Source organism: Tamandua tetradactyla, chromosome 1 (assembly GCF_023851605.1).
Source record: "Tamandua tetradactyla isolate mTamTet1 chromosome 1, mTamTet1.pri, whole genome shotgun sequence".
Lineage (NCBI taxonomy): Eukaryota > Metazoa > Chordata > Mammalia > Pilosa > Myrmecophagidae > Tamandua > Tamandua tetradactyla.
In genome coordinates this window covers 76,300,534-76,316,009 of record NC_135327.1, presented here as the reverse complement: position 1 = coordinate 76,316,009, position 15,476 = coordinate 76,300,534, and positions in this window count along the sequence as shown.

Genomic DNA, 15,476 nt, shown 5'->3' with positions numbered 1-15,476 from the left:
AGAGCACCAGCTATTGGATCTCATTTCCATTGCATTTTGAGTCTCGTAGGACAATCCCCGGCCCACCTTTCACATCCTCTCCACATCCCTTTGTATGTCTGCCACTCCATACCATCTGTCTAGCAAAGTATGTAACTACAAGGCTTCTAACTACAGAGCTGCTTTAAAGATCTTTCCTCTCCCTACCTGCTCTGGTATTGCCACTTGGATTATTATCAGCCTCATCCCATTTCATAACATAGAAAACTAAACAACATGTATAAAAGAAACAACAGTAAGAAAACCTGACTTTTCTAATATTTGAATAACGTACCATTAAGGCACTGATGTGTGATGCAATCATCGTGAGAAAGCACACAATTTAAAAAATAACATGAGTTCAAGAAGGATAAACATTTTAAAAATATTATTATTAAAACAAAACTTCCTGGCTCTCAACCCAAATACATTTTTTGCCTTCTATCTTCTGTTGAGACTCTTTATAAGCTTTCTTTTACCTGTAAGAACAAGCAAGTTATACTTTATTTTTGGTCTTGGCTTTCATTATGTAACATAAATAATTAAATTTTATATTTGAAAATTAAAGATTTGCATTATTATAAACATGTTAGGAAACTCTAAAGCAAATCTACGTTGTACGGAATAAAAGTAAAAAAGATACAAGCTTATGCAAATAAGAGATAAAATTAGACCCAAACAATATCAAGGTTCATAAATTTCTTTAAAATAATACAGCACAAAACAAGTATATCCTCATGTGAATTTAGCAATTGCAACAACAACAACAATAAATAACTGGGCTCCTAGTTTAGAAAGAGTGAAGTTTAGTTGTGCAGAGCCGTCAGCCCTGGAGGGCTGTGCTTTCGCTTATTTAGGGTTCAAGTTGCAGACTGACATCAAAATCTATTTGTAGAGTCTGGGGCCAATTAGTAACTTCTGAAAATATAAAAGATAAATCTTTACTTTTTACTCACATAGCCTGAAGTTTGGGGTGGCAACTATACAAAATAGAACATTTCTGATCTCTGGCTATGCTTCTATAAATGAACCTTTAACCGTTTGATTTAGGAAATTTGATGACAAGTATTCAAACCAACTTGTTGGATGCCTTTAGTCACGTATTCTGATAATATAATTGGTCTAACACCTTCACATTCATATGCTGTTTGTATTGAACTAGAATCTAACCAATTGAATACACTTAATCAATGTGTTAGTTAGATTCAGTTGTCAACTTGGCCAGGTGAGCATACCTAGTCTTGTTGCTGCAGACATAAGCCAATGGTATGTGAACCTCATCTGTTGCCAATTACATCTGCAGTCAGCTAGGAGGTATGTCTGCTGCAATGAGTGATGTTTGACTTAATTGGTTGGTGCTTAAATGAGAGATTGCAACGTAGCACTGCTAAGCAGCTCGGCATTCCTCATCTCAGCACTAGCAGCTCAGCCCAGGCCTTTGGAGATGCAAAAAGAAGTCACCCCGGGGAAAGTTGTTGGAACCCAGGGGCCTGGAGAGAAGACCAGCAGAGACCATCTTGTGCCTTCCACGTAAGAAAGAATCTCAGTGGAAAGTTAGCTGCCTTTCCTCTGAAGAACCAGCAAAACAAATCCCCTTTTATTAAAAGCCAGTCCGTCTCTGGTGTGTTGCATTCCGGCAGCTAGCAAACTAGAACAGATATGGTACCGGAGAGTGGGGTGCTGCTGCGGTTTACAAGTGCCAGATATGTTTGAACGGTGTTTTGGATGGCTAAGGGGACGATTTTGGAGGAATTGTGAAGAGAATGATGGAGAAGACCTGGAGTGTTTGAAGAGACTGTTGGTGTAAATGGAACCACTGCCAATCTTGGCAAAGGAGGACACAAAAGGGAAAAATTGGAGTTTGCAGAGTAAGAACCATGGAAGTTCGGGTCTGAAGCCAAGAAACTTCTGCCAGGAGAGTGGACCCACGTGTATGCATGGAGAGGGTGAGTTTACCCTGAAGGGCGAGGATGAGTCTCCCCTCTCATTGCAGTGGAAAAGTTGTACAGCCTCAGGCCTTGGAAAAGGTGCAGCACGCTCCTTGGGGGACTGGGAGAGCCTGGCTGCCACCATGTGGAGGGGTTGAGCGTGTGCCCCAGAAATGGCAGAGAGCCCAGGGGTGGCCCTGATGCCTGGAGAGAGTGGAGGCCAGAGGTGGTCTCCTCGATGTTCCCCGAGGTTGATTTGGAAAGAGGCGGGCCACTGCATAGGCCCTTGGAAGGGGTGGGACTGCCACTTTCTAAAGCTGAAGGATAAATGACTTTCAGACTTTGAGATCCCACGGCGCTTGCCCTGCAGGTTTTACATCTGTGTTCCAGTTTCTCCCTATGGAAATGACAACCTATATCCTGTGAATATCCTCCCTTGAATCTTGGCACCAGACAACTTGTTTTGAGATTCACAGGTCCACAGCAAGAGAATTTTTTACATCTGTGTAAGGTGATGCTTGAAGTTGCCAAGTTGACAAGGGGTGGACATGTGCTAGTTAGATTCAGTTGTCAACTTGGCCAGGTGAGCATACCTAGTCTTGTTGCTGCAGACATAAGCCAATGGTACGTGAACCTCATCTGTTGCCAATTACATCTGCAGTCAGCTAGGAGGCATGTCTGCTGCAATGAGTGATGTTTGACTTAATTGGTTGGTGCTTAAATGAGAGATTGCAACGTAGCACTGCTAAGCAGCTCGGCATTCCTCATCTCAGCATTCCTCATCTCAGCACTAGCAGCTCAGCCCAGGCCTTTGGAGATGCAGAAAGAAGTCACCCAGGGGAAAGTTGTTGGAACCCAGGGGCCTGGAGAGAAGACCAGCAGAGACCATCTTGTGCCTTCCACGTAAGAAAGAACCTCAGTGGAAAGTTAGCTGCCTTTCCTCTGAAGAACCAACAAAACAAATCCCTTTTTATTAAAAGCCAATCCTTCTCTGGTGTGTTGCATTCCGGCAGCTAGCAAACTAGAACAATCAACAATGGCTGTTTGACGGAGGGCAAAGAGGCAGAACTGGGATTCACAATCTGAGATAAATTTCACACAGAGTTTAACAATGATGAGGAGGAGGATGTTATCCAACACTTTTGAATGTTTATTAAGAATAAGCACTTGTTGAATACATGGATTAAATAATTTTAATGTGACAAAACCCTGTGAGATGCAGGTCCCTTCTCCCATTTTACAAAGGGCAAAATGGGAGAAGTTATATAGTGGTTAGGTAGTTGACCCAAGGTTAAACAGCTGAAATGGCCCATCTGACCCAATTTTAGAAACGAAGGAGCTAAAGAGAAATCTGATCTCTAGAGTGGCATGCATGTACAGTTTCAGGAGATAATAGCAGAGAATGTGGGTGTCAGTTGGCCAGAGCAGCTATCACAAGTATCACAAACTGGTTTTGGCTTGATGACAGGAATTTATTGGCTCATGGTTTTGAAGCTGGAAGAAGTTCAAAATCAAGATATTGGCGAGGTTTGCTATCTCCCTGCTTCTGTAGCCTTCTGGTACAGGTTTGACTTGTATCTTTGCCTCCTGTCACATGGCAATATCCTCTCTTTTCTGGCTTCTGTGACTTCCCCGTTCTGTTTATAATATCTCTAATAACATGTATTAAGGCCCACCCTGATTCAATTGGCTGCACCTAAATAGGTCTTCCAAATGTGTTCACACACTGACTCACTTTAACATATTCAAAAGTACTATTTACAATGGGTTCACACTCAACTGATCATGGATTAAGATTAAGAACACCTCTGTTTTTTCTGGGCTACTTGATTCAACCTACCTAGTGGGAGAAACAGAGAAGGTGTGAAATTATGGTATAGCTAACATAAAGGCAAAGGGAGAGTCCATAAAGCCTTTTCCTAGGAGAAGAGGCTGGCAGGCAGAAGGGCAGAAGGTGAATAGATGGGTATCAGACTTTCAGTAGAGTTCCAGTGAGTTGTCTAAGGCTACCACTGGGACAAGTGATGTGTCTGCGGAAATTTGGAAAGGTGCACCTTGCTCAAAGCAGATATACACCAGGACAAAGACACAGAGGGTAGGGAGTGGGGCACGGGGCATTTAAACCCCCACTTCCCCAAACCAGATGCCGTCATGTAGTAAAACATCTTCCAAAGGTTGCAGTAGCCTGGCCTGAATAGAGTCACTTGGAACAGAAGGACAGTGGAAATCAGAAGTTGAAATGGGACAGCATCAGGGAGAAGGTCTTTACTCCAGGAAGGGTAGCATGGGGGTGTGGTTTATTTGTTTACTCTCAATCTCAGAGCTGCCACAATAATTTCCAAAAAACAGTCTGATTGAGCTGTGATATCTTTCACTGGTATGAGGAGAAGGGAAGTGGGAAAGGGGGTGGTGCAGGAAAGCAGAATAGCATTAGAATACTAACATGTCCTCAATTAGGATTCATTACTATTTCTTCCATGTTTTTGTCTTTTATCGTACCAAAATGCCAATCCCCTTATGTTAAAGCTGCTAGAATGCAATATACCAGAAACAGAATGACTTTTAAAGAAAGGAATTTATTAAGCTGTAAGTAGTTCTAAGTCCATGAAAATGTCCAAATTAGTGCACCAAGTTACCCTCACTCAAGAAAGGCTGTTACCATCCAGAACACCTCTGTCAGCTGGGTACTCACGTGGCTGACATCTGCTGGTCTCCTGCTCCTGGGCTCCATTGCTTTCAGCCTTTGTCCATGTGCAGGTTCCTATCTTTGTTTCTCAGGGGCTGGCTTTCATCTCTTGGCTTCCCATGGCTCTCTCCAGGTTCTGGCTTACTTAACATTCCATAGCGAAATTTGCTGGGCTCCAAGCATTTCCAAACATCCATGTCTCTGTTCTCCAGGTGTCGGTATCCGAGTTAGCTCTGCTCTGAAGTTTCTGTCCACTCTGTCATTTCTGAGTTTTCTCCAAAACATTTTTCCAAAACTCCAGTAAACTAATTAAGACCCACCTGAAATGGGTGGAGTCAAATCTCCATCTAATCAAAATGTCACTCACAATAGTGCATGTCACATCGCAGGGGAGATGATCTAATCCAGAATTTTCTATCTACAGTATTGAATCAGGATTAAAAGGAATGGCTGCCCCACAAGATTGAATCAGGATTAAAACATGGCTTCTCTGGGGTACATAATACTTTCAAACCAGCACACCTTATTTGTAATTTTTGTTTTTAGCTATTTCTACGCATCTTCATTTTTTTCTTAGCTGCTTCTGAAATTTGTCTCATACAAACATTATATTTACGACTTTACTTTTGGCATCCAAATTCACAATGGACTGCCTCTCATATCTGTGGCCTGAAAAATGTATATTTAATGGTCATAATTGAAAGTAAAAAAATTCTATTTTGAATGACTGAAGAGGCACTGTCAGAACATTTTGATTTCCTTTGTTGATAAAATTCACATAAATACTATTCATGAAACATTTTACTGTATTTGCTATCAATAAACAAGTACTTTATTTCTAGTCATAACATTAAATTATTCTTAGAACAAAACAATAATAAAAACTTTTATAAATTTATATAAAAATCTAAATACTGCAAAGGCCTAATAATTAAGAAAATACTTATTAAATTAATAAACCAAATACAACATTTGAAACTGACTTCACTGTTAACTTTGAAAAACAGATGAGTTGAGTGCAGTTTTGTTTTGAGGTATAAGGAAGCCTCTAATAATAGAGAACTTGATTACTGTTGGAATGAGCCCAATTCAATATCTTGTTAATCTCAAAGAATAATTGTATGCTTTAATTAAATTCATGGCTTATAAATTAAGAGCTGGTGCAAAGAATACCAAGGGAAATGATAATGCAAAAGAGAGACCAGAAATTCATAATATGGGGAAAAACTGATGAATCCTGTTGGAGAAAAGAGAGTGGCAATGAGGAAGGAAGTTGCTTTGTTATTTATTACTGTAAATGGTATTTTATTTAAAGGAAGGAGCATATCAATGGATTGGATAACCTCATTCAGGTGACTTGAACTGTTTAAGGAGCTGTCCTAAATGTTATTAAACAACATAATGTTGTAAATATACAGGAAAAGCATTTAAATAAATTCAATAATCCTGAAGAAATGAGAACTGACTTCTTTAATGAATTATATATTTGTGAAAATGGAATGGTTAATAGGTTCACTAATCAACTTAATATGCTTAAACTTCCCTCTTATCCAGGGAACCAAAAAGAAGGAACGGAACAACTGAGTCAGGCTGACATACCAACAATCCTTCATGGCACTTACTAAGACCTCTGCCCCTGCAGAAAAGAAACAAGTCATACTGACACCAGCAAGTTTGCTTATCTTCACTAGATAGCCTGCAGAGGCATCCTGCCTATCCATGATGCAAAATTAATGAAACAGGAACCAAGGACATCCCACCCCAAGCAACTCCTGGAGCTCACTCTCCCTTGCTCCCCCTCTCCATTTGCATACCCTTCTTTTGTTCCTAGCAGCCATAGATACAGTAGCCTGCCCAAAACTTACCTTCTGAGCAGTATCTTTGTTGCTGTTCCATATTAATGCTACTTTAGTTCCACAAACCTCTTCTATACCTTGATTTTCAGAGTCCGTTTTGAACAAAACATATGGAAAATACAACTAAAATCTCTGAAATATAACATGCTTCTCTGTTTTGGAAAGGCTATCTCCATAAATAAAAGCACAGCAAAACCAAAAACAATTATACAGATTTCTTTTTGATCAACTGAACACCAAGCTAGAAATCATAGTTCTGCAAACTTCAGATTTACTTGAGATATCTGGGCACATTTCAAAAGAAAATTCTGGGAAGCCCAGTTAAGTAGGCATATCAGTCACCATCAGGTGTGCCAGATATGACCAAAAAGCAAGACAACCGTGAAAGTGAATTTCTGTCTCATATGGGCTCTGGGTGGGAGGCTGAGATCCTGAATTTATTCCCACTTTTTTCTCTATCTTCCAGATAGTAAGACCCCCCTTTTCAGAGATCTTTGTGGAGCTGCAGTCTTCCTAGCCACATTACAAAAAGCACAAAGAACACTTCGTGGCAGTTGCACACAGAACCTCTTACCTAACCGTAACTAGTCACAGGCGACACCTGAACATGAGAAAGATCAGAAAATGTAACCTTTGCTGTGGGAGATCAGATGCCACTGTTACCGAGCGCTCTCTCCACCTGACATGCACAGAGGCCAACACAACGACATCGGAATTTTGAAAAAACAAAGAGCTTTACTGCAAGGTCTACCGGCGTGGAGACAAAAGGTAAAAATCAAATCTGTCCCCTCGAATTGCATTGACATAGGAGATTTATATGTTTTGAGGGCCTTGGGAGAATGGACTGCAAGGTGTGGGTGGATGAGCAGGCACAGAAGCACTGCATGCTAGCTCATACATCGCATAATATAAAAAGGACACCCTTAGCGTGCTCCGCTGGGGCGGTTTTGGATGCAAGGTTACTTTGGGTTATACTTGGCAGCAAGTGCACATGCGTTTGGCTAGGAATGCCTGTAGACTGATTGGGGTCAATCCTTGCCCCTGTTAGGCATTTTGTGGTTAAGGGGTTGTGGTAATTTCTTGGAGGGGGAAAGTTAAACTAGCTTGTGATAAGAGCAGAGGAAAGAGGGAATTAAAAGAGTTTGTGATGAGGGTGGAGAAAAGAGAGAGTTTCCATGACTTTACCACCAAATTCTCCTTTTGATAAACATTGAGACATATTCAGGGAATTAAGAGGTCACTGATAAAAAGATTTGGATAGCTTAACCTACTTCTTTTCTATAGACAAAAATATTCAGCCAGAAGAATAAATACTTGCCTTTAAAAGGCAGAAGAGAAAAATATTCTCCAAAATCCTCATGCAACTGAACTTTCTATAATATAGCATTCACAAATAAAAATGTTGCTTTTCCTCTTATCTATTACTATAAAGCTTTTTTCTCTTATCTTAGAGATGAATGTACAGTTTTTGAAATTTAATTAAAACCTTTAATTTTTTATGGAATACTGCTAGGATTTAATTAATCACATTTGGCTAAATTACGACAATATATACCAAATTGAATGTAACGATTTGGAAATTGAAAGGTTACCCATGAGGAAAAGAAAAGCAGCCCCTGACAGCAGGGAGCTGGCCTGGCTCAGCCAGGCATTGGCGCTCTCCTGTTGCACACAAGCAATGTCATAGTACACCAATCAGCATCAGACAAACCACCCTCAAAGGCTGTGACAGAGCAAGCCAAAAACAAGACCCCTCTGAAATCATGTTTGAACTACGATGGAACATGAACCTTCTTCAAACCACAGAAAACAGCCATACATTCTGCTAACCCGGATATGATGAGTGAGTGACCATTATTTAACAATCACAGCTTCAGTCTGCCTTCCTTGCCCTTGCCTTCTCAGTATGAATTGTTGAAATACACATCACAAAATTATCCCCATTTCCTGACAGTATCTAATCCAGAACCCAAAATCCTTACACCCTTCTCCAAATAATATAAAAATACCCCAAATCCTACAAGAAATCTTTTCTAACACCTTACAGAGCTGCCCCACAGCCACCCAGAATATGCCTTCTTGCTTGTTGCGTGGAGTCAATGAGCCCAATATTGTTTGTTGTCTTTTCTGATATGATACAGTGTCAAGTGTGAAAGGTCTTGAAACATCAACTAAGTAGAATCCTTTATATTATTTTGAACACAGTGAAGATTGAATTATTGAAAGCAGGACTTAAATGTATTTTTTAAATGAACTATTCACATGATTTTCCTCCAAAGTCCTTGAAAACCTAGGCTTCAAGATGGGGATAAGATGATTTGAGTGTGGCATAAAGAATTTGTGCCATTCAAGCAAATATACAAAAATATACAAAGTGTATGGTTATATTTAGGCTTATTAATTGTTAGAACACTTTTGTTTTATTCAATATTTTAAAATTTTACAGCACTGAGATAGAAAATTTTAACAGCCACTTCAAACACCATGGAAATTGTTCTTCAAATTTCGTCATGTGTATGAAACAAAGGGTTTATTTTAAAGAGAGGAAGGTGAAACACAAATGTTTACATTTAGACACAGTCAGAAATAGTGAAAAAGAATGTAGTTGTTCTGGCCAGTATCCATATACCTAAGATAGAGTTTCTTTTCCCACAAATCCCTTCCCTGCATGGTTCCAGCTCAGGTGTGGTGACAGGCACATTTGTGGAGAATGCAGAGACAGTAGCACTTTTGTTTCTGAAGGTTGTGATTGGATACAGGCAAAGAAGGATAGGAGCGAGGGTCTGACAGATTCCAGTTGGTTCTTGCTTCTCCCACCACCCCTTTCCAACTCATCATGACCACTGCTTTAGTTTACAAGCTGCCAGAATGCAATATACCAGAACTAGAATGGCTTTTAAAAAGGGGAATTTATTAAGTTGTAAGTTTACAGTTCGAAGGCCATGAAAATGTACAAATTAAGGCAAAGTTATAAGAGTATCCAAATTAAGACATCCAGAGATAGATACCTTGGTTCAAGAAGGCCGATGATGTTCAGGGTTTCTATCTCTCAGCTGGAAAGGCACATGGCAATGTCTGTAGTTTTCTCTCCAGGCTTCTTCAACGGCTTCCCTGAGGCTCTGTCTCTTCTGTTGTCTCTTTTGATTCTGATGGTTCTAAAGCTTTTTTCCAAAATGGTTCCCTCTTAAAGTGCTCCACTCAGCAACCTCACCTTGAATGGGTGGACACACATCTCAACGGAAACTAATCAAAAGTTACCAACCAAAATTGGGTGGATCACATCTCCATGGAAACAATAAAAAAGCTCCCATCCAGCAATATTGAATGAGAATAAAGAACTTTGCTTTTCTGGTGTACACAACAGATTCAAACCTGCAAAACCACTGACCTTGATTCTAATAGAATTCCCAGTTTCCCCTTGTGAACTCACAGAGGCCAAAACCAGCAGCTAGAAGTACCCAGCTTCCGAAAAGTTCCAAGTAGTTCTTCCCCATCAGGGCTGCTCAATATCTTTTCTCTGATAATTTGTACATTCTTTATTTCCTCAACTCCTCCCACCACCATGCAAGGTTGAATTCCTATAATAAACTTTTGTCCATAATGTTCTCAAATTTCTCCTTCTACCAGAGAGTTAGATCTTATTTTTTTGTAAAAAATATTTTACCAATATTGATCTGTATAGAATATTTAGATGAGGGTAGTCTTTTAAATGGAGCAACTTAAAAACCAAGGATTCTTATCTTAAGGCTTTGCTGTGCATCATAAGGGAATTCAGCACATCTACGTACATAATGAGTGTATAATGGACAGCAAAACATAATCTTGCTCAAGAACTTTGCTTCAACTTGTCATTAATCATTACATAGGTCCTTTTATCTTATGTATTCCTTTTTTGCATGTGCAAATTATATAAAATATTTGTTCCAAATAGTGCATGTATAATATAACATTTGAATATACACACATTATAAATCTAGTTTATTTACTTCATAGTTTCTGTTCAGTTAAAGCTAATTGGCCTCTTCATAAAATATTTTCCCTTCTCAGAAAGTGTAATGGTCAGGGGAGATATGTTATGTTAGGTTACAAACAACTCAGAAATCTTAGGTGCTTCTGACAAAACTTCATTTCTAGCTCACGTAAAGGATTCATAACAGTTTGGCTGCAACTCTGTTCCATGTTTTATTTACACTGGGACTCAGGATGCTGAGGCACCCTCAGTATGATAGAAGGAGGAGAGAATTTGTAAAGTTTCTGCCAGAAAGAAAAACATGTTTTTTCTTCCATTTCTTTTCACTGACCAGAGCAAATTGCAAGGCTAGTATAGATGTCAGTGAGAAGGATAAGTATATTCTTTCCCCCAGTAAGGGGCAAGGAATATTTTTGAATAATTGTAGAGTTCAACAGAATCTATTTCTCTGGACATTAGTCATTTCCTTTACCTCTATCCATTAATCATCTCTTTAGGTTGGGATATACACTGCTTGGTCAAGGGTGACAAATCAAAATTCTCATCTAATCACAGTATCCGTGATGACATGGCAGCCTCTACATCTGTCCACAGCTGTGCCCACTGGATAAGGACAACTATGAACAAAAATCAAGGTGCATGCTTCCTTCCACTCTCTATAGCTGATGGTGGAACAGGGACAACATAATAGCAAAAATGTTCCCATGTGGAAGAGGGAAGAATGGGAGCCAACAAGCAGTCACTGGTCACTGAAAATATATTGAATGGGTATTTTGAAAGGCCCCTACCTTATTCCATTCCTATTCTCCCCGCTACCCCCATGGCCCTTGACATCTTAGAGATTTCCTTCCTTTTATGTCATGCTATTCTGTTATATATGAGAAGGGCATTGAGCTATGCCCTCACTGGAAGCTGGAAAACCTTTTTAGCCTGTCCCTTACCCTTTGAAGTTTGGGGAACAATGGACTATTTTCAGTTCTGAATAGTCAGTCTCTTTTGACCCACAGTGATGACTCTTAAGAATAAAATTATCTTAAAATCTTAGCTGTCTTCTCAGTCTTTCCCAGGATGAGAAGAAAATGTTTTTGAATAACAATATAGTCTTACACAGAGATGGACATTATTTTTATTTAGAATCCCTGAGGAGTTTGACAATAGCTGTTACTACCTGCCTTTTTAGATTTCATTTCCATACATGACCTTTTGTGGTGTTAGAAATAATATTGAAAAAGTAAAGAAATAAAATCCTGCAGCTGACACTCCTTAGAGTCCAACACTGACTAAATGGTCATTCAGCCTAGAGCACAGCACAGACAGGAATGGGGGACTCAAAGCTTACCATGTCTATACACTTTTAATTTTGTATTCAACAGCTGATAGAATATAAATCCTTCTTCAAGTAGTCTCCATGTACCATTCTTCCTTCTACCTATACATTGGCACACAAGAGATATAAGCCATCTATAAGCCATTGTGACCAACCAACCTAACACCATTTTGTGAGCCATATTGCCTGCAAAAATAAATCTGTAGCTACAAAAATGATTTTTCACATACATTTCTCCCTCTTCTCTATCCTTTCAGTGTCTGCTAACTTGACCATTTTCTTTTTTCAGAGTGCATCACACAAGTAAATGCATATTTCTAAGCATCTTTGGATCACCAGAGAATTGAACTGGACTACTATTCCCTTAATTTCCAATACTATTATTCCATTTTTGCAGCTAATGCATTCACCTTTTATTTGTTGCCAGGCACATTCCTGAATTTATTTATTTGAGGAGTTACATAAAGCCCCTATTATTTAATTGATTATTTAACATAATTCTATACAACCTTGCTATTAGCCATACATGGGTTTGATAGTCATGTTTTTTATATTTTTATCCAAATGATTGATACAATTTTGAAAAGGTCACAGCCAAGGATAAAGCCAAGAGCACCCTACTGGAAACCAGCTTTACACATTAACGTCTATCCATTAATCATCTCTTTAGGTTGGGTTTTTCAATCAGCTACTAATCCATCATTTTGAAATTGCACTTTTCTAAATCTTGTCCACAAATGCCTAGTCTGACATGATTTGTTCCTGTGGGTCTATATTCACCTCCTCCTCTATGGAACCATCTTTCAACTTTAATGATGTGTTCCTTAGAAAAGAAGGCATTATTATGCTACACATCAGCAGTAAGCAGAATCTTCCTCCAACTTTTCAAAGTTTTAATAATTATTTGTCAACTTCAAATTCATAGAACTAAATTTTGCCAAGTTTACTTGAATGTTTTCAAGAATATACCCATGGGTTCATTTGCAAATTATATGAGTAACTTGGATATCAATCCATCTGTTTCAGTAAAAATTCAAAACAGGTATGTGTGTCATTTCAATTCCTCAACATAAATAAGGTCTAATATCCTTCTTACTAGGGCCCATTCTGTCTCTTTCTATATGAGACTAATTCTAGAACTCTTATGTCTTCATTTTCTCATTGCCAATTTTCAACATAAAAAAACCCCAAGTCATGTGTTTTCTAGTCATGGCTGATATTATAACTGAAATAGTCATTATTTCACATTGTCATTCTTGCAGTCAGTTCATTTGCTTAACACAGGTTAGACTGAAAAAGCAAGTGTTTTTGGGTGTAATATTACAACATTTCCACAGAACTTAAGAAAGGGAGACATCTTTGTCATGGAAAGAGCACAATGTGGGTTCAGATGTGTAGGCCAAAAGGACAAAGCTCAGACTTCCTAGTTCGATGTTTTGGGTAGTCCATTAGATTGTCTGGTCTTCAGTTTATTCAGTAAAATTAATGAAAAAATTTTTTTCTAATATGTGTAGATTGCAGAAATGATAAGAAAATCCATGTCAACTGCCTTAACTACTACCTATGGAAATGGAAAATAAAGAGCATCTTGTTATTATTATTACTTGGCCATATAAAGTTGATAGAAAATGGGGAAGTGAAAGCAGTGTATTGAGAATTAAGGGAAGATACACATTATATGCACTGAGGTTGTGTGTTGCTGATTTAGCTTATATATGTAATTATTAGCTAGAAAATAGTTTCTCCACTCTTATTGAGTAATTAAAATGTCAGTGGTAAAAAACCAAGAGGGCCAAAATTACATAAACTGGCACATGAAATTATACTTTTTGTAGTATTAGTAGGTCCCTAGTTGATGTTTTTAGGACATTTCAGTTTATTTTTTTTAACCTTTATACCACAGGTCATTTTTAAGTATTTTTGTAGTTTTCCAAATCTGTAATAATTTTTTGTCTTATCTTACCTCTTTATTTTTGATAGTCTTTTTCTAGTATATGTATTTTAGAGATGTGGGGTTAAATTAGTGCTAATAATATTTCAACACATTCTGAGGTACCAGAAGATAAAAAAAACAATTAATAATATTAATAAATATAATAGTATCTTTTACTGTTCATTTTAATTTAGTGACAAGTTTATAATTGCTAACATTTAAAGAACTAGTTTTTTTTAAAGTGGAAATGTATTTTAATCCCAAAGTCATTTAAACCATTGAAAGAAAAGAGATCTTTAATTGTACACTCATTGCTAGCTAATCACTTTTGTAAAATATTGCAGCATAGCTGATTTTTAATTCTGAGGCCTCTATAATTCCATTTAAATCAGATTTAATGTACTGAGCTACAATATTCATCTCACCATGATTATTTGATTTAGCAAAGCTGAGATGCATTTCATAGGTTTAAGATATAGTTCTATATGTATGAAAGCATTTTCAGTTTAGTTGATGAAAGTTTTTTCTCTACTATTTGTGTGAATTACAAACATATCCTGAAGAGACATTCAAAGAGATAAGTGATAGAGAATACCAGTCCTTTTTTCTGTGAGTACAGAAAAAATGAAGACATAATGATAATAACCTGTGTGTCTACCCGTGTGTGTACATGCAAACAATTTATGTCCCTTAACATAAGCTAATTTTTTAATGTAAATTTGCTTATTTCCTTTGCCCTGCATGTTTTGGAAAATTATCATCCCTCCTCAACTTCCCATGGAGAGAAAGGAACTTCCACTACTGAGAAGATAAAGATATAGGGTAGTTATTTTGCCTTTTGCTTTTACTTTGTCTTCTACTCTCCTAAGAAGAGCAAAGGGCAGGGAAAAGGGTGGGTAAGGGAGGGGGAGGGGAGCAGTGAATTACATGGTTGGTGAGGTTGAGTGAAGGAATTAAATGCTTTCTGACATTTCTCTTTTTCACAGCAATTTGATATTCTCTACCATGTGGAAAATGGTGCACCCCTAAATTTGGCACATGTCCAAGATATAATAATATCATTTGGTCACAGATCTAAACCCCACTTATCGATTAGTTTTAATTTTATTTAAGCTATTTTGCTCTCTATCTTTATCATTCCTCTAGCTCACTTGTCAATGGATTCCAATTTATTAACAGAAAGAGGAACATAAATAGTTTTCATTCTTAAATGCAGAATTGGACAAGATTTTTTTTTTCCCTTTTTAGCATCCTTGCTTCCCTGTCCTCCCATCGAGAAATGAGTAAATGAGTAGTCCGGGGCTTACTATTCAGAGTTTTTGAGTAGGAAATGGACTTCTGCTGTTATTACCACAACAGAAAATTAGAAGTCTTGGGTTTCTAGTGGAGCAGAACCTACCAGAAAGAAAGAGATAGAAAACTGATGAATGCAGGTAGAAGTCACACATACCTCTGATTTTTTTTTTAATTTTTATTTTCACTTACATGAGCAGTAAGGTTCCATTTTTTTATAATAGTTTGAATTGAATTCTATAATTTACAGTCATGAGAGTTCTGACTATTTGCACTGGAACCTGCGAATAAGGAATATAAATGTCAGAATCCATAACATGAAACTGGCTGTGTCTAAGCTGAATCCCTGGCAATGAGGTTGTCTCTATTTCCATTTAAGAATTGGCAATTCGTGTTATATAGTTGGAACCATATGCATAATTGGTATTTGTTTATCCACTGCTCTGTGTCTTTTCAGCTGTAGAG